General features: G+C 36.6%; 1 protein-coding gene across 1 annotated transcript in view; it reads right to left on the reverse strand.

Moving 5' to 3' along the window:
- Window positions 1–19667, reverse strand: part of LOC307010712 (uncharacterized protein) — a 113235-nt gene that overhangs the window by 42582 nt on the left and 50986 nt on the right. The window lies entirely within an intron of this gene.

Here is a 19667-nt window from a genome sequence, read left to right on the forward strand (position 1 = left end):
TTCTATTTAATTATGTTCAATTATTATTAAATATGTATTCTAAGACAAGTTTTCAAACTTTTTGATGCAGCTTAACATAAATGCAGCTCTGCATATGCATATAAAGTACTGTATATCTATAAATACCCATTTGTACTCTGTAAAAGGCATATCACATTGTGAATTTTTATACAAAATTATGTAAATAATGCAAAAATAAACAATAGATTTTGGGGAAAAATAAATGTAAAAATGTAAATTTAATGAAATTCTAGGTTTTGGAAAAAGCCACAGAGAGCTATTGACCTTTTGACGGGTTTCTGTTTATAGAAATAGACAGTGGGTTTGAAGATGGGCGTGGATGGATGCGTGTGACAGATGGAACGGAGGATGTTAGACGAAGCTATCATAAAACCAGAGCGCTTTCGTGTAACACACTGTATGACCTGACATCACCACATCAGCTGATGGAAGTATGGCACAATCTGTCAAAACATAATAACTTAAGTGCATGAAGTCATTCAAACGCTCTCGACAGTTTTTGTCTTTTGAGCCCAAAGGTGGATTGACGTCATGCAAATTCAACACAAATGGCGAATATGTGCACATATGCCCAGGAACTGAAGTAAACTGAATAAACTGAAAATTGCTTTTCAAAATTCTAGATATAGGCCTATGTGAGGATATCAGGTCTGAAGGTACAAAATCAACATGTTCAATTCAAGGTAAGACTGACCCCAGGTCAGTTAGTGGCTCTGTTCCAAAAACCTTGTGAGCTGCCTTGCTTTTTACTGCCTACATACTGTAAGTAGTATCTTTTTTTAAGGCAGCATCTAAACCACTTCTTATGTTCTTCATGTAGAACAGCCAATCGGTTTCTGACTGTAATTTCTGTCAGTGTCTGTCTGTCTGTCTGTCTGTCTGTCTGTCTGTCTGATTTTTATGGTATTTTGACTGATGTATTTGATGGTGTGTTGTAAAGCATGTTGGTCAGCTGCTGCTTTATAAATAAATAAGTGCAATATAAATACACTTTGACTCAAATGTGATCTCACTTGTAATCGATCAGAAAAGCTCTACATGGGCAGTAACTCTGGGTTTTACTTATAGGTATATAATGATATAATATACATGTATATGTTATTGCATTATATACCTAATGCAATTTGGCTTTACGACGTTGCTTACTCAATACTTAAACAAACAAAAAATACAAAACAAATATTGGGTAAAATCCACTTTTGAGTAGATCTAAATTGCAATTATTGCATTATAATATAATAGATGTTTGATTAGCCACTGAGATAAAAGGGAATAACAAATAATACACAATAACTATCGTTTATGTTTGTTTTAGTATATTGGGAGATTTACCAACAGCTTGTGCCAGCGCAAACCCTCCTTTGCCGTAAAAAGAATACTGTAAGGATTTACTAAAGATGCGCAGGGAAACATTTGTGCTGAAAATGCGTACAGTATGCATTTGAGTTTCCATTTCAGACACAAACTTTATGAGAAGAGTATTTAAATTAATCGTGCAATGTGATTTACTAAGGTTTGACCTAGTCGATTTACTGGTATTTGCGCCATTACTTACCGCCCGAAAAAGCATGTCTTAAACCAGACGCTAATTTGCGCTGCTCTTGGTAGATTGTGGAAATAATCCGGCTGCGTCTTTATTCTTTAATTTGTGTCATCAGTAGATCTCAATAATTTGCCATATTTAGTCAATTTGGCCCTACTAAAGATGCATCAAAAAAGATTAAAACTATATCAGCAGGGCAAAGCAGATAATAAAATGCTTCAGGAGTACAGTTCACTGTCAGGGTGACCTGAGGAAAGCAGAAATGAACTCATTCAACCAGAAAACATACCTTATGAGTAAGAAGGAGTGATGAAGGATTTACAGCATCAGCAATAGTATTAGAAGCTAGATCTCTAATCTAAGATAATAATGTTGCTTGTGAATATGCAAGAGCTGACAGCATTTTAATACATCATAAACACTCACCTGACAGACACATGTGGTCACTTTCACACACCAGCAGAATATGGTCCTGTATATGAGTACTTACGGTTACGTTCTCACACAGTACAGTTATTTACGGGAGTGACAACCGGATTCTTAATGAAGATTTGACGGATAAATTCATGGCAAAAAATTATACGATTTTCAGTTTTATGGACGACGCCATCTTTGATATTACTTTGGTCTCTGTCACTATGGTTACTGGTAAGAGAATACAGGCTGACTCTTGTTGCACGTTCATAGCATACAGCCAGTATTCAAGACGCTAACGTTACTGTAAGTTGCTGTGTGAACGGGAGATGTCGAGACTACACCTGTAAGTAAATGTGGTTGTCAATCCCAAAAATTGACATTGTGAGCATAGCCTGCTCCAAAAAGTAGAAAGAGGAAATTTGCTGCCTCATAAGATACCTCTTTACAGTCAAATTCTAGGACAGCACTGATTGTAGCCTTTGTGGTGAAGGCAATCCCAGAATGCATCATGCTGACCTCTGAAAACTTGTGGACAAATGTTGGTTATATGCTTATTTTTCCATTCAATACTGACTAATTAACTATTTTTGCGTTTTCAAGAATTGGTGGCTAATTCATATTGAATCAAGAAATGTTACTAATAAATGTAAAATGTCTGGTCATCTATATATTACCCTAAAAATATGGAATATATATATTATTATTTTTTACACTAATAATTAAGTGGCCCAACAAAACAAAGAAAAGTGAGAACTAAAGTTTACAAATTTGTAAATCAGGAGGAGAATGTTTTACTTCTACTAACAATCTTGTAACGTGGAACCTCCATATTTATTGTGGAGCCTTCACATAATACAAGTACTTTTTTAGCATTAATATGCATAAAACAAGCAAAATCCTTACTGTATTAGTGGATTCACTAAGAGTCTAACTGTTGGAAACTATTAGTTAAATACATTGAAATGACCTGAGGTGCGTCGTAGACATGGGTTACAGTTACAGATATACAAATATACTTATTATATGCATATAATATTTTAACCTATACATTTTATGTGGAAAAAGGTTCGTGTTCACGCCTTTGTCAATACCCATAAACAGATTCAAGTCTATCTGTAGGATGTATATGTCGTGTGTGTTCCTGCAGTGTTCATCATTTTTAGTGTCTTGTGATGTGTGAGCATCTGTGTTTATCTGTGGCATACATTGTAAGTGGGAATGCATTAGCAAACAGATTTACAGGAAAGCTTTTATCAATGTCTGACACCTCAGGAAATCCCATGGTCATCGTGATTCAAAAGCACTGAAAATGTGCCGCCTATATACTGAAGAGACGAGGGGAATTTACAATCAAGGCAAGTGGATAAAGGCGTCGGCGTAGCTTCCTTCTGACCCACACACACACTCCCTCCCACTGAAGACATGCCTAACACGCTGCCAGTGTAATTCATTTTACACAATAAGAGATTATTATCTCAATGTCACATCAGTTGTGAAACATGTTGCCTGGCAGCCTCACACATGACACGTCCATTACAGCACTGTTCTGTATAAATCAACCAGCTTTATAAACAAAGGAACACCTTCTTTTGCCAACATTTTGTCAAGCTTTTGTTTCTTCTTTTTTTCAGTCAAATGTGTTATCATCATCATCACTCCTTTATGTAGATGTTTCATATCCGTTCATGTATACGCACACCCTGCATAAGAATTAATTGTGTCAAGAAAACACCAACATTTTGTATACATATTATAAAATGCTAAAATCACGTAACAGTCTGGAAGTTCTCTGGGAAATCACAAACAGTTGTTTGGTTAACGTCGCAATGCTAATGAGTAAATGGTTTTAGAGAACACTATGACATTCTGAAAAAGGGTCTCTGTGTAAAGATATTTAGGCTTAAGTAATTGCTGAATTGTAATACTTAACATTAGATGTTTAGATGGTACGCAGAACATCGCCTGAAGCAAAGATCGTCGTGTCTGGACCGCTTCCCACGTACCGACAAGGACAAGAAAGGTTCAGTAGATTGTTTGCACTAAATGAATGGTTGATGTCATGGTGTAATGAACAGAGACTGCTCTTTGTAAATAATTGGAATCTGTTTTGGGAGCGACCTAGGCTCTACCGTGCTGATGGCCTGCACCCCAGCAGAATCGGAGCGGCTGTTCTGTCGGACAACATCTCCAAGACGTTACACACCATATGACTAGTAAGTCAAAGTCCAAATCACATTCTTTGCTGTCCCAAATTAATTGATATAAGTACCAGTGTAGAACACTATATAGAAACTGTGTCTATTCCTCGTTTAGTGAGGCCAAACAATAAATCTACTGCAGGATCTAAGAAAAATCTAATTGTGATTAAACCAGAAAATCTCAATATTAGTGAACAAAAACAATTTCTAAAGCTAGGTCTTCTAAACATTAGATCGCTTACACCTAAGGCGGTTATTGTAAATGAAATGGTCACTGATAATAGCTTTGATGTACTCTGCCTTACTGAAACCTGGCTTAAACCAAATGATTATTTCGGTCTTAATGAGTCCACTCCACCAGGATACGGTTATAAGCATGAGCCCCGTCTGATTGGTCGTGGCGGCGGTGTTGCAACAATCTATAGAGATATTCTTAATGTTACTCAGAAAACAGGCCACAGGTTTAATTCGTTTGAAGTACTTGTTCTAAATGTTACGCTCCTAGATGTAAGAAAGAAATCCCTATTATCTCTAGCCTTGGCTACCGTATATAGACCGCCAGGGCCTTACGCTGATTTCCTAAAAGAGTTTGCAGATTTTCTCTCAGATCTATTGGTCAATGCCGATAAGGCAATAATTGTTGGAGATTTCAACATACACGTTGATAACACAAATGATGCGTTAGGAGCTGCGTTTACAGATTTATTAAACTCCTTTGGGGTCAAGCAAAACGTTAGTGGTCCCACTCATCGTCTTAATCATACTCTAGATTTAATTATATCATATGGAACCGATCCAACCGATATAGATATTATACCGCAAAGTGATGATGTCACTGATCATTACATGGTAACTTGCATACTACGTACGGCTGAAATGTGTCATGTTGCGCCACGTTATCGACCAGGCAGAACAATCCTTCCAACCACTATAGATAGATTCTTGAATAGCTTACCTGATCTATCTCCGCTCCTCAGTGAACCCAAACAAACAGAGGAACTAGAGGAAATGACTAGCAGTATGAGCACCATTTTCTCTAGTACATTAGAAACTGTTGCACCAATTAGATTAAAAAAGGTTAGAGAGAAAACTAAAGCACCATGGTACAACAGTGCTACGCATGTTATCAAGAGAGAAACTCGTAACTTAGAGCGCAAATGGAAACAAACTAATTTAGAGGTCTTTAGAATCGCGTGGAAAGACAGTATGTCACGTTATAAAAAGGCTCTAAAAGCAGCCAGGTCTGAGCATCTACGCAAACTAATAGAAAATAACCAAAACAATCCAAGGTTTTTATTTAACACCGTGGCTAGATTAACAAATAAACAGACATCACCTGAACAAAATATTCCGTTACATTTTAATAGTAATGATTTCATGAATTTCTTCACTGAGAAAATAGAAAGCATCAGAAACACAATTGTAAATGTACAATCTTTGACAGCGTCTTATGATTCAGCCTCAATTATCGCCCCTCAAGAACAACTACAGCGCTTTACAACTATAGGACAGGAAGAGCTAAATAAACTTATCACTGCATCTAAACCAACAACATGTTTATTAGATCCAATACCCACTAAACTACTGAAAGAAGTGTTACCTGTAGTGGAAGAGCCTCTTCTCAATATTATTAACTCGTCTCTATCTTTAGGACATGTTCCAAAAACATTCAAGCTGGCAGTTATAAAACCTCTTATTAAGAAACCACAATTAGATCCAAATAACCTAGCAAATTACAGACCCATTTCAAATCTTCCATTTATGTCTAAAATACTAGAAAAAGTTGTGTCCGCTCAATTGTGCTCTTTCTTGCAAGAAAACGATATCTATGAAAAGTTTCAGTCAGGATTCAGGCCACATCATAGCACAGAAACTGCACTCGTTAAAATTACAAATGATTTACTTTTAGCTTCTGACCAAGGCTGTATCTCAATACTAGTTTTACTCGATCTTAGTGCTGCGTTTGACACTATAGATCATAAAATACTCTTAGATCGACTTCAAAATTACACTGGTGTTCAGGGACAGGCATTAAGCTTGTTTAGATCGTACCTATCAGACCGTTACCATTTTGTCCATTTAAATGGGGAAAAATCAAAGATAACGTCAGTAAATTATGGAGTGCCGCAGGGATCTGTATTAGGCCCCCTGCTATTCTCAATTTATATGCTGCCACTTTGTAATATTATAAGAAAACATGGAATAAGTTTCCACTGTTATGCTGATGACACTCAATTATATATTTCATCTAGACCAGATGATAACACTAAATTATCTAAAATGACAGAGTGTGTTAAAGATATAAAATATTGGATGACGTGTAATTTTCTTCTATTAAATTCAGATAAAACGGAGGTATTACTGATTGGTCCAAAAAACTGCCCACAAAACCTCTTACAATACAACCTTAATCTAGATGGACGTCCTGTTACTTTATCCTCTACAGTAAAAGACCTGGGTGTTATACTAGACCGCAACTTGTCTTTTGAAAATCATATTTCAAATGTCACAAGAACAGCCTTTTTCCACCTTAGAAACATTGCTAAGCTACGTAATATGCTATCAGTTTCTGATGCAGAAAAGTTAGTTCATGCATTCATGACCTCGAGACTAGATTACTGTAATGCTCTATTAGCTGGTTGTCCTGCATCCTCAGTAAACAAGCTACAGTTAGTCCAAAATGCAGCTGCTAGAGTTCTTACTAGGTCAAGAAAATATGATCATATAACACCAATTTTATCATCTCTACACTGGTTACCTATTAAGTTCCGTATCAATTACAAAGTATTGTTACTGACCTATAAAGCCCTAAATGGTTTAGCTCCTGTGTATTTAAGAGATCTTCTATCGCCATATAATCCATCGCACTCTTTAAGATCGCTAAATTCGAGGCTTCTGGTCGTACCTAGGATAACTAAGTCTACTAAAGGAGGGAGGGCGTTTTCACATCTAGCTCCTAAACTCTGGAATAGCCTTCCTGATACTGCCCGAGGCTCAGACTCGCTCTCCCAGTTTAAAACTAGATTAAAGACGCATCTCTTTAGCCAAGCATTCACATGATGCATCTCATACCTTTTATACTACAGTTAAATCAGATCAAATGCATTCATATTAAGAACAGCAGCTACGCTAATTATTTCCCATCTGCCTTTTTTGTTGTTATCTCGGGACGCCTGTCCTGAGATAACTCAAATAGAGTTTGTCAGCTCCAGTTAGTATCCAGCCTCTCATGGAGACTTCAGATGCCCCAACGCCTGTGATGAGACGACTCGACGCCTGTGAAGAGACGACCCAACGCCGGCGATATGTTATGCCCTAAATTTCATGATTAACTAACTGTATTTTTGTATGGATATTTTTGAAATGCATTTTCTGTAAAGCTGCTTTGAAACAATGTGTATTGTGAAAAGCGCTATACAAATAAACTTGAATTGAATTGAATTGAATGTTTAGAACGAATGTACAACAGCACTGCTGCCTTGTAAATACTCTACTAATGTGCAAAATAAAATGAACAAAATGGTGAATCTTGTGGAAACTGTAGAGAAATAATCATATTTCATCATTACTCCAGTCTTTAGTGTCACATGATCCTTCAGAAATCAATCTAATATGCTGATCTGCTGCTCGAGAAACATTTATCATTATTATCAAGGTTGAAAACAGTTGTGTAATTTTTTTTTTCAGGATTCTTCGATGAATAGAAAGCTCAAAAGAACAGCATTTATCTGAAATTGAAACCTTTGTGAAAGTATTATTAATCTCTTTACGGTCACTTTTGATCAATTTAATGCATCCTTGCTGAATAAAAGTATTTTTAAAAAAAAACTTACTGACCCCAAACTTTTGTCCAGTAGTGTATAATGTTACAATATACAGTCCCAGACCAATGCACATGCAAACACACAGAACACACTTTTTTGATGCTTCTTCAAAAAGATTCAATCTGAGGCACGGAAAGAGGGAACTGGGCCGCCGGCGACTTGTGCAGAGGACAGCGAGAGATCGAGCTGACACGAGTATAGTGCACAGATTTGTCCAAGCTTACTCGGCAAAGACGGGAGAGCGTTTATGACACACTCCCGAAGGTATGACAACATGATCAAAGTTAAACACAAAAGAATCAAAGAGACAGAGGCCCGGACTTTCTCCATTCTCGATGAAACCCCCGACTGAACCACGAGGAGTCTGTGGGAAAGCTTACATGATTGATACACGAGTTTCACATGTCAGCCATCAAGAGCGTATTAAAACCCGCACTGCACTTTAAAAGACATGGGCCATCCCTCATTTTGAGATCAAAGTATATTAAGTAAAAAATTTAGACATTTTCAAGATAAATTGCATCAGTTAATGTTCAAATGTAGTACGTTCAACTTGGCGAGTCCAGAACCAGACCGCATGGCATCATTTTCTTTTCTCAAATACTTCAAAGAGCAAAACTATGCATGAGACGTTCCCTTTTATTAAATCTCTAGAAATGTGAAGGTCCAGCAGAGAGCTTCCTTTGCTTAAATGTATTAAACTGCCCGGCTGAATAAGCAGCACACCTTAAAGTGCCTTCGCGAGACTGCAGAGCCATGATGAGAAGTGATGTCGGAAAGCAGAGCACTATATAATGTGAATGATCTTCTGTAGGTGAGCATGTTCCCGTCGCTTGACGCGAGCGGAGACGGAAGCAACAGGGGTCGTCCAGCATAGACGCGACTTCGGGCCAGGGAGGCTCTTCCTGCTCGCGCTGCCAACAGCTCTCAAACCTCCCCTTAGCTTATTAATAAAGACACTTGGCAACCAGCATCCGAGCCAGAGCATCTGCCCGTTCTGTACGCGGGGACCCGACGTCAGAATATATCACTCTTATATGCTAAATGACCTTGGGCTGCCCACATACGTACAGTCGTATCTGATGCACGCTCTCCGAGACATCAGAGAGGGAAAACAAACTGCAAATCAATTCTGAATTTCGCCACAAGGTTTCCTGGTCGCCATTATAAACCAATGTCACCTTCGGAAGGAATACAGATAGCTATTGCTGTGCTATCCATACTCAGAGTGTTTGCTTGCGTTGCAGGTTACATAATTGTTTTCCTGATGGGAGCAAACGCAGGCACCGTCTATAACCAGACACACAAATAAATGGGCTGTATTGCCTATTGAGAAGCATGGGGCAGTAATGGGCATCAGTTTGTGGCCATTGATCCCTCTCCTCCACCTCAGCATCCTGAGAGGATATCAGATCTCTCTCTTCCCTCCGCAGAGCTAAGGTTACAGCGACTAGATTCTCATTCCAGGAGGAACCTAAGCCTGTTTATCCGTTTGTTTGTTTTGGTGGAAATCTCTTGTCTGTTCATGAGGGTAAAGGGCGCCTCTTCTCTAAAACATTCCCAGACCCCAGCTTTACAGCTCTCTTGGCTGAGTTTCAGCGGGAGATTCGGAGAAAGCTTTGCTTTGGGTATCTGCGAGTGTAAGAATATAAAGCTCCGGCAATATAGGAGGATTTGCAGCCTGTTTTTCTTGTAGGACCTTTCTATACAAGTAGAACTGTGGATGACTAAAAGCACGCTTTCCAATTAAAAAGAAAAACGCCAAAAATTGGTTGCTTCCCATTATAAAAGGTTCTATACGCTTTGTGTTCACATAATTAATTTGTGAATTAATTTAGAAGTTAATTTATTATTATATAATAATAAATTAATAGTATATATACATATGTATGTATGTATGTATGTATGTATGTATGTCTATACAGTATATATATATATATATATATATATATATATATATGTATATATATATACTGTATAGACATACATATATACATACATATATATATAGCCTATATAATATATATATATATATATATATATATATATATATATATATATACACACACATTCATATATACATACATACACATATATTTTTAACATCTTCAACATACAAATATATATACATTTACATATATACATTATATTATATATATATATATATATATATATTTGTATGTTGAAGATGTTGAAAATACATATATATATATGCCTAAATAATGCAGTATGAAGTGGATAATTAAATACAGGTAAAAAAAAACAAATATCGCTAAAAAATTCTCTCTTGACAGTCTTTCCTCTTGTAGACAAAAAAGTCCATATTTAAAAAAAGAACAAGGACACAAAAAGGACAAATGCAACAATATTATAGGTGATTTATTTAAATGAATTAAGTTCTCGAGCTAAATTTCAATCAAATTTGACTCTGGAGAGTGCTAGATGCTGATAATACTGAATATGAGACGTTTCACAGTTCGTGGTGCTGTAATTCTGCATGCAGCCCACATTGTGACTGCAACACTGTCGAGTTCCTCCCCACTGCAGCTTTCACAAATAAACACAGAGGCGATGGCGAATGTTATGAAGCTAATTTAAAATCTGCCTTGAACAGCAGAGCTTCAATTACAGTGTCTGCGTGATTGACAGGGTGATCGTCCTCCCCGTTCTCAGAGAGGGACCCCTGTGGGAGCCGGGACTTATATGAAGATGAGACTCTCGCCTGATAGGCTGTCTCTTCATCAGACAAGGCTACAGAGAGGAGTGGGTCTCATTTATATGAGTATGCTGTGCATAGTTGAGGAGAACACAATTGAGACCAGCTCAGATATGTCCTTCACAGATGCTGAATTAGTTTATTATATATACACTCAAGATTAAAGTTGTTTGTTGGTCTGTTCACTGATGATTACTGTTCAAAAGTTTTTTTTTACAACTTCAAGGTAACATAAAATATATCAAAGGTGATAAAAATATTTTGTAACATTTTAAATGTCTTTACTATTTCAAATAAATGCTATTTTCTAGCTTACCATAAATAATTCTGAATCACGTTTTCCACAAAAATATTAAGCAGCAATGTTTTCAACATTGATAAGTATCTCTTGAACAGCATATCAGCATATTAGAATGATTTCTGAAGGATCATGTGACATTGAAGACTGCATCACAGGATTAAATTGCATATAAATATATATTCAAACAGAAAACAGTTCTTTTGAATTGTAATAATATTTCCCAAGACTGCTATTTTTACTCTATTTTTTTTTTTAAATGCAGCATTGGTGAGCATTAGAGACTTTTTTCAAAGACATTAAAGGGGTTACAGCATATTTTGTTGTATGAATATGAATATATGCTTCATGCATTCCTTTTTTATCAACACTTAAATGTGGTTAAGTTTCGTTAAAAAAGCTACATTATGAGCAAAAAGCTGAGAAAAATGCATTTTTGTCAAAGACTACGTCCAGATCAGATTCAGAACAATCATGGAGTAGTTTGAGTCCAGCAACACCCCTAAAGCTTCACAGTCCTAAACCTCGCCCTGTCGACATTTCATTCAGTAACCTTACAGTTTTGATTTATATGCTGTTTAATGTTGGTGATCACGTTATCTTACATTTGCTTATGCCATCGCTTATTTCTCCACATGACTTTTGATAAGGAGATTTAGTATTCTTTCAGAAGATGCCTAATAGCGCCGCCTACAGTCAATGGCGGGGAAAGAGTTAAAACACACAAGTTTTGATATAAACATATCCTCCATTATAAACAAAGCATTTATTTAATCAAGCTTCAAAAACGGCCCATTTTGATATTGTGGGATCTGTAATGACACACAGGGCAAATGCATTTGCATAAGACTGCCTCCAATTAGACGAATAGATTTACATCATAGCACCATAGGCTCCGCGCAATAGCAAGGAGGCATTGATACGGTTTCCCATGGCAACGACGTTAGCCAATCATTAGCCAATTATAACAGCGGCCATTTACTGGCAAGCCTTAAAGGAGCCACTCCTTAAAAACTGATCATTTCAATCAGCTTAAGCAGCTTCTTCTTTTTTCTTTTCTTTTCTTTTCTTTTCTTTTCTTTTCTTTTCTTTTCTTTTCTTTTCTTTTCTTTTCTCCTACCATTAAAATCCTCCCCAGTTGGACTTGGTACAGAAAAATATGTACCCTATTTACAAGGGAAAATGTAATATTTACAGAGTCCTTTGTTCTTAACAAAGCTGCTCAAGCAAAAATAATTCCAAATGTAATATAAAGTCAATCCATCAAAAAGCGTTCCAGTGACTGATTGTGAAAGAATCCTCAATCATTCAGTTCATCCAAAATTTATATTTTAAATCATTTACTAACCTTCATGTTGTTCTAAATCAGAATCATATTCGTTCGTCTTGTTTTCCAGTGGAAGTGAATGGTGATTTATGCTGCCAAACTTCAAAAAGCAGAAACAAAAGCCCCTAAAAGTAGCATATAGTACAAATCATGCATTTTTTTTTTTTAAGGTCATCCAATAGCTTTGTGTAAGTAACCGGGCAAAATTAAAGCCGTTAATTCATTGATAAACTGTCCCTGTTCCTTTAAAATATCAAGAGCGAACATGGTACCAGGTTGAGTATCAGGAAAGCTACATCACTCAGGTGATCATAACCTCATTGTGATCTCAAAATAGTAACGGTAAAGCAAAAGATGTATGAAAGAACAAGCATGAAGTGTCTACTGTTCTTGGGTTATATACTTGGAAAGGACACCATGACTCAGGTCCCTGGAGTGCAGCAGCAATATGTTTTAAATGAGGTGTTTGTGTTAAAGGGACCCATGCCGTGTTATTTTAATGGTCTGGAAACCACACTCCAATATAGAGAAGCATTATTATAGTCCTAAATCAGCAGGCAGGAGTCGAGCTGCATGGGAATTCCATTAATCATGTTCTGGAAGTTCCTGTGAACTCAGACACACACACATTTACATACGGATGTATATACTCACACACTGATATAGGAGCAGATAGCTGGAGTTATTCTATATATTCAATCTGCGGTCTAATGGATTTTCTACACATAAAGAAACTAAACTTTATAAGTGCAGGAGCAACGGTTCTGTGATTAATAGTTGTACTATGGCTGCTTTTACTTTTTATTCACAATCACGCCACCGACAGATTGAAATCTGGTTTGTTAATTATCATGTGTGAACACAACCTGATCTCATGAAAATGCGCCTCTATAGCACGCAGTGTGTTAATTGAGCAATTTATACACGAAAATACGTTTTTACGTGCATAGGATACGCAGTTTTCGCGTGTATTTGATACGCACTTCATTGCGTGTAACACACACGCACCCCATACCACTAATCCTAACCAAATGTATAATACACACGCACCCCACACCACTACTAAACCTACCCTAACCAACCCATACCCTATGCACGTAAAAACTAATTTTCGCGTATAAATTGCATGATAAACACACTGCGTGCTATAGAGACACATTTAGTGTGATCGGGTATATATATATATATATATATATTGATTAAGGTTATTTCTGCAAATATAACATGCTTCATGATGCTGATGGTTCTCTGTGCTCAACCCTCCAGATTCATAATGGAGTCATTAATGTTAGGATTAATGATCTCTCAGGTCATCGGCATATTGTTATTGCTCACTTCACTTCTGAAGCACATACTGTATATGAGGAGGGATTATACTGTGGTTATGAGGTCTGGAGTGTGTGTTTGTTTGAACACGCAACTTGCTAGTAAAAAGGCAGACCACAGACCAGTCTTACCAGTGCAAACCAAAACATTCTCACCATAGATCACAACATCAGTCATATGAACAGGCAAATCAACTTCAGATATCACAAATTAAGTATACAAATCAACCTGTGCACTATATCTCAACTCTTCTGAAGCCGTAGGAACAAACTGATTTTTTTTTTTTAGTTTCCCTCCATCACAGCTCCTTCAAAACCAGTTGATAATGGCCTATGAGTGACATTGTGGGGCACACCGATAAAAGTCAAATGTGTTAAAGGCTGTAAACTGGATAAACTCAACAAAAGTCATTATGATAACATATGCCATGTTCTTTGTGGTATTTATAGAGGGGGGAAAAAGAAAGAATAAGTGTATAGCCACCAAAACAATTTTTCACCCTGTAAATGAAATATGCATTATTAATTTAGAAACAATGCAAAACTTGCATTTTCACAACTTGCGGCTGATTACTGTATACTGGAAATGCAGTTATGGCCTTTAATTTAACAACTCAATTGTTCATCAATTAGATTATTTTGCCTCTTGAATAAAAAGCTTGAATTGCTCCTGGCAGCACACAGCATTATGCAGGTCTGTGATATACCACTATTAGTGTGTTCACAGCCCTGACTATTAGCTTATTACTATAGTTTTCTCTTTACAAGACAAGATTGAAAGTGCAAACGGATTCTACAAATTCTGCTCTGGTTTTATATTTAGTATTACCAATTAAATGCAATTCAAGACATGATTTCTGTTACAAATGATGTCTGAGTGTTATTCTGCTAAATGTCACAGTGCACTCAGAACAAGTTCAAACACAAACAACAGACTCCATCATCCTCAAACCCTCATGCAAACAAAACTACACAAACAAATGAACAACAGTCATGTATTTCATTTAGCAAAATGTTTTTTTCCTGCTCGTCTTGCAAACCTCATTATCAAAACAATTGTATTCGTATGCTAATTACTGTCTCCCCTGGCACTCTGTATATTTAAATTTGATTAGAGTGATATTCATTAAGGCAGGTTAGAAAGATGTCAGGATGGCATCTCTCCCTCCACTGCACCTCCATTATTTTTCGTCTCATTCTATACTCTACTCTACTTCTCATATTTCTCTTTCATTAGTAAACTGTCCAGAAATTAAGACTCGGGGGGAGATGCTACGTCAAAGTGACAAAATGCATTTAGATACATTTAAATGTGTAGGCAAAAATGTGCTCCCATAGTGCATTGCCCTTATTTCATCTGTTATCATTTGATATATTACATAATCTATAAGGCCTCTTTTGGGTTTAGTTGTCAGATTTGTATTCTCAGTCTGAGTGTTATTGAAACAAAAAAACCTAAAAAACACACTAAACAAATATAAAACTTGAAAGAGTGATGATAATATCGGCAGACAGTCAGGAGCTGCATAATAAAAATCACAAATGACTGATAATTATAAATAATATAAAAATTATTATACTGTTTATTGTTGTAAGTCAATAAAATTTAATTATGTTTTTCAACAGCGTAGCTGTCTTTTTTCAGTGAATTGTCCAAATAAGCACCTGTATCCAAAAAATAAAAAATACATATATATATATATATAAGCACTGAATATTCCGAATTGGTTCATTTGGACAAAAAGTTAATAAATAACTCACTGATTCAATAGCAAACATGTCATTTAATTTAATAGTTTAACAAAAAAATATATAATATTTAGATAAACAAGGTTTGACTAATTTTGTATAATTATTTTGTCAAAAATGTTGTGTTTTCTAGCAGGGTTTATATTATTAATAACATCAATGATATATTATTACTTGAAATCAAATAAATTATACAAACACTTACACTTATACTTATTTTATTTCAGCTAGTTGCCAAGGAAACATTTCACATTTTTTATTTAGTTTAACTTGGGGAAATCAACTACAAATTAAATTAATAAAAACAGACATATTAAAAAAGTCTGAAACTTATAGTATGACAAAATCACACTTTAACCGAACAGAACATATAATCAAAATATTTATAAAAACTAGAATAGTATCTCAATTATACTAAAATAACACTGTTTTTCTAGTGTTATTGATGAAATTTAGTGTTACAATATGGTACAATATGTAAGAATTTTGTAATAAAACATCCAAAAATCACTTGCACCCCAAATATTTTTTTATTTCAGAGAAATTCCAATTTTAAATAATTGGCCGTCTCGGCAAACCTGTTCACTTGTCGCCTGACAATGACGTAATATCCGCGTTGTCCATGGTTTCCGCTCGTAGTACTGCCATTAGTAACCATGGCGACAGACGTGGACAACTGCGTAGTGCGTATACGTCTAGCTGCACGCTCATGACCCAAACATGGGTTGAAACAACCCAGCATTTTTAGTGCAAAATGATTGACAGACATATAATTCAGATTTGTCAAATTGACAGCCTAATTCAGATTTATTGTAAAATAGCATACCGGCTGAAAATTACACAAGCATAAAAAAAAAGATATACTGAACTAAACAACTTAATCGGTCAACTGGTATTGAATAATGTGTGTACATTTCTCTCACAAGATCTTGGTATTGCCTTTTTACAACGCAAGCTGCCTTTAGACTTTGGCCAAAAGAAGGTATCTTAAAAGGCAGCATTATCATATTGCCTATATCATTTGGTACAGACTTCACATCTGGAGTGCTGCCTACGTAGACTTGGGAACAAAGCCGGACAGAGAAAGAGAAAGAGAAAGAGAAAGAGAAAGAGAAAGAGAGAGATAGAGATAGAGATAGAGATAGAGATAGAGATAGAGATAGAGATAGAGATAGAGGTAGAGGTAGAGGTAGAGAGAGAGAGAGAGAGAGAGAGAGAGAGAGAGAGAGAGAGAGAGAGAGAGAGAGATTTTAATATATAATTATATCTGATTGCATGTTCTATGCTCCAGTGCTCTTGAGTTAAGCTGGTTTGTTTCACACTTCTTCTCACTGTCATCACAGTTATCTTTAGTACTGTTATTATGTTGAGACGCTGTCAAAATCACTGTAACTATTCCTCCCTCCGTGGTAGCTGTCACGGCTCTTATACATCCCGGTTATTCTGATATCTCACAGCGGTGTGCAGCATAAAAAGACACAATCACACAAATTTCAGTACAATCACTGTCACTCGAGTCAGTGTCACTGTTGCTGTAGTTAACGTCCTGACGATTACAGTTACTGCAGTTACACAGGGGCTGCAGGGACCCTCTAAAGCCATTATGAGCCAAATATATTAAATACATTTCAAAAGGGTTATTTAAACCCTGCGTGTGTTCTGTCAAATATTTACCTAGTGCTGGATAGCCATTGGGTTGTTTTTAACCCATCCATTTTAGGGTCTTTCTAACCCCAAACCTATGAAAGATAGTGTATGTTGCTTGCAAAGCATGCTTTTGACCCCCCAAAATTGTGTAGTTATGGTAGCTACCAGCAGGGGCTGACTAGACCATGCTAACCAGCCAAACATCGATCCCTTGGGAGTAACATGGTATTACAAGTCTGGCTCAAAGGTATTCTTCACTTCACAGGTTGTTCCAAACTGCAAATGAATCTGTGACCCTTACAATGGCAGGTCTTTACCCAGTAGACTACTCCACTATTTCAGGCCTGGCTCTGTTTCCCCGATCAGGAAATGACCACCTGGTTTCAGAGGTTTTATATTTGGCCACTGTGTGACATTTATCCTGTGTTCCTGCGGTGGAAGTGCAGGAGTCTCCACAGGTGACGTCTCTGGATGATCAGCGTTCTTCTCTCACTGCTCTCTCTGGCTATGGTGTAGCTAACGGAAATGGAAGACCAAAAGTGACTGATTGGAAGCAAAGAAGACAATACTGTGGCGAGCAGGCCGTGGTGTGATTGATAATGAACGTCATCTGAGCGATGCACCGGTCTCGTATCTCTCTTGGAGGAGCGAAAGAATAAAAGGAGGAGCGACGACAGTGAAGATCGAGAGAGGACCAGGCCTGGACTTATGTTGGGTTTTGTTTTATTGTGTGTGACAGCAGTTGTCCCTGTGGGGCTGCTGTCTTTACTTTTGTTTTGTTGTTTGGTTATTTTTCGTCATTTAATCACGTTCGCCGGTTCCCGCGTTCTTCTTGCCATTACAACGAACTGTGTTACAAATACGATTCTCTGATAAGCGTTAAAATGCATGGCCTATTAAATGTATCTTAAAAGTAATTATCATGACGTTTAGAACCGACTATGTAAGAGGAACACAAAAATGCTGCCTATTTAGCCACCACATAGGTTTTGGAACAGAGCCTGTAAGGGTCAAAGGGCACAGATCCCCACTAATGAGATTCATGATAGAGAAATATGTATGATTACTGCACATTTTCTCTGTCTCTCTTTCCTGATTTAAAATGTCTAAAACTTTATTTCTGCATTGATAAGTGGTCATACATATTCAGGCTTTTGAATAGAAATTTCACTAGAGGAATAAAAGGCTTATTTATATTAAAATGAGTAATTCATCTAAAATACGCTGCATGTGATTAAGAATGAACAGAGGAGTTCCATGACTGACTAAAGACTAAAGCAATACAGAAATGCTCTGTCAATAGAAAGAAATGCCATTCTCCATATATAACGTGGTCATGATTGTTTTAGTTTGCAGCACGCTCAAATAATAATATAAACTCATCTTTCAGTTTGTAAAAATAATGTCAATGGACAAATGTGAAGCATATTACACTAATAACATGCATTGTAACAGGATTTCTGTGAATTTTTATTGTTTACTTTTTACAAACTGAGAGATGAGTTGAAGTGATTGTCTGTGGTATTCAACAGTGTGCCACATATGCTGTCAATAGACTTTAAAGTCCCCATGAAATCAAAATAGAAGTTTTTTGGCTTTTAGTATAAATAGTAGGGCCGGGACTCGATTAAAAAAAATAATCTAATTAATTAGAGGCTTTGTAATTAATTAATCGAAATTAATCGAATTTTAATTGCATATAAATATTTGACCTGAGAACAGTGAGAAGTAAGTTTTTTCACATGGATTTTTAGTATACCATTGAATAATGACTGAATACATAAGCTTAAGCAACAAAATATTGTTTATTTTTGTTCAACCAAGTCCAGCAGACCAGTGCTATTTTTGCCATTAAGTGTAGCAATAGCCGTTCCGAATTCCTTGTTGCACAGCTTGCACACAACCATGCTCTTATCGACGCTTCCATCCGTTTGTTTTTTATAACAAAATGTCTATTATATGTCTATAACATTATTCGTGGGCAGCCAATGAAGAGCATAGGCTGGAATTATGCAAATTTGGGTAACACTTTATTTTACAGTCATTGTTACATATATTACATTTACATTTACATTTATTCATTTAGCAGACGCTTTTATCCAAAGCGACTTACAAATGAGAAACAATAGAAGCAATTAAACTAGCAGTAGACCAACAGTATGTAAGTGCTATGACCCTTCACAGTACAATCCAACGTACAGTATTTTTTTTTTTTTTTTTTTGTTAGAATAGAGAAGAGTGTGTTAGTATTACTGGATTAAATGCTGCCGAAAAAGATATGTCTTCAGCATTTTCTTAAAAATGGGTACGGACTCAGCGGCTCTGGCTGAGTTAGGCAGATCATTCCACCAGTAGGGAACAGTCATGGTAAAGGTCCGGGAAAGAGATTTTGTGCCTCTTTGAGATGGCACCACAAGACGGCGCTCACTTGCAGAGCGCAAGTTTCTGGATGGCACATAAGTCTGAAGTAATGAGTTCAGGTATGAGGGAGCAGTGCCAGTGGTTGTTCTGTAGGCAAACGTCAGTGACTTGAATTTGATGCGAGCGGCAATCGGCAACCAGTGCAATTTTGTTAGGAGAGGAGTGACGTGTGCTCTCTTCG

Source organism: Phoxinus phoxinus, assembly GCF_949152265.1.
Source record: "Phoxinus phoxinus genome assembly, chromosome: 14".
Classification (NCBI taxonomy): domain Eukaryota; kingdom Metazoa; phylum Chordata; class Actinopteri; order Cypriniformes; family Leuciscidae; genus Phoxinus; species Phoxinus phoxinus.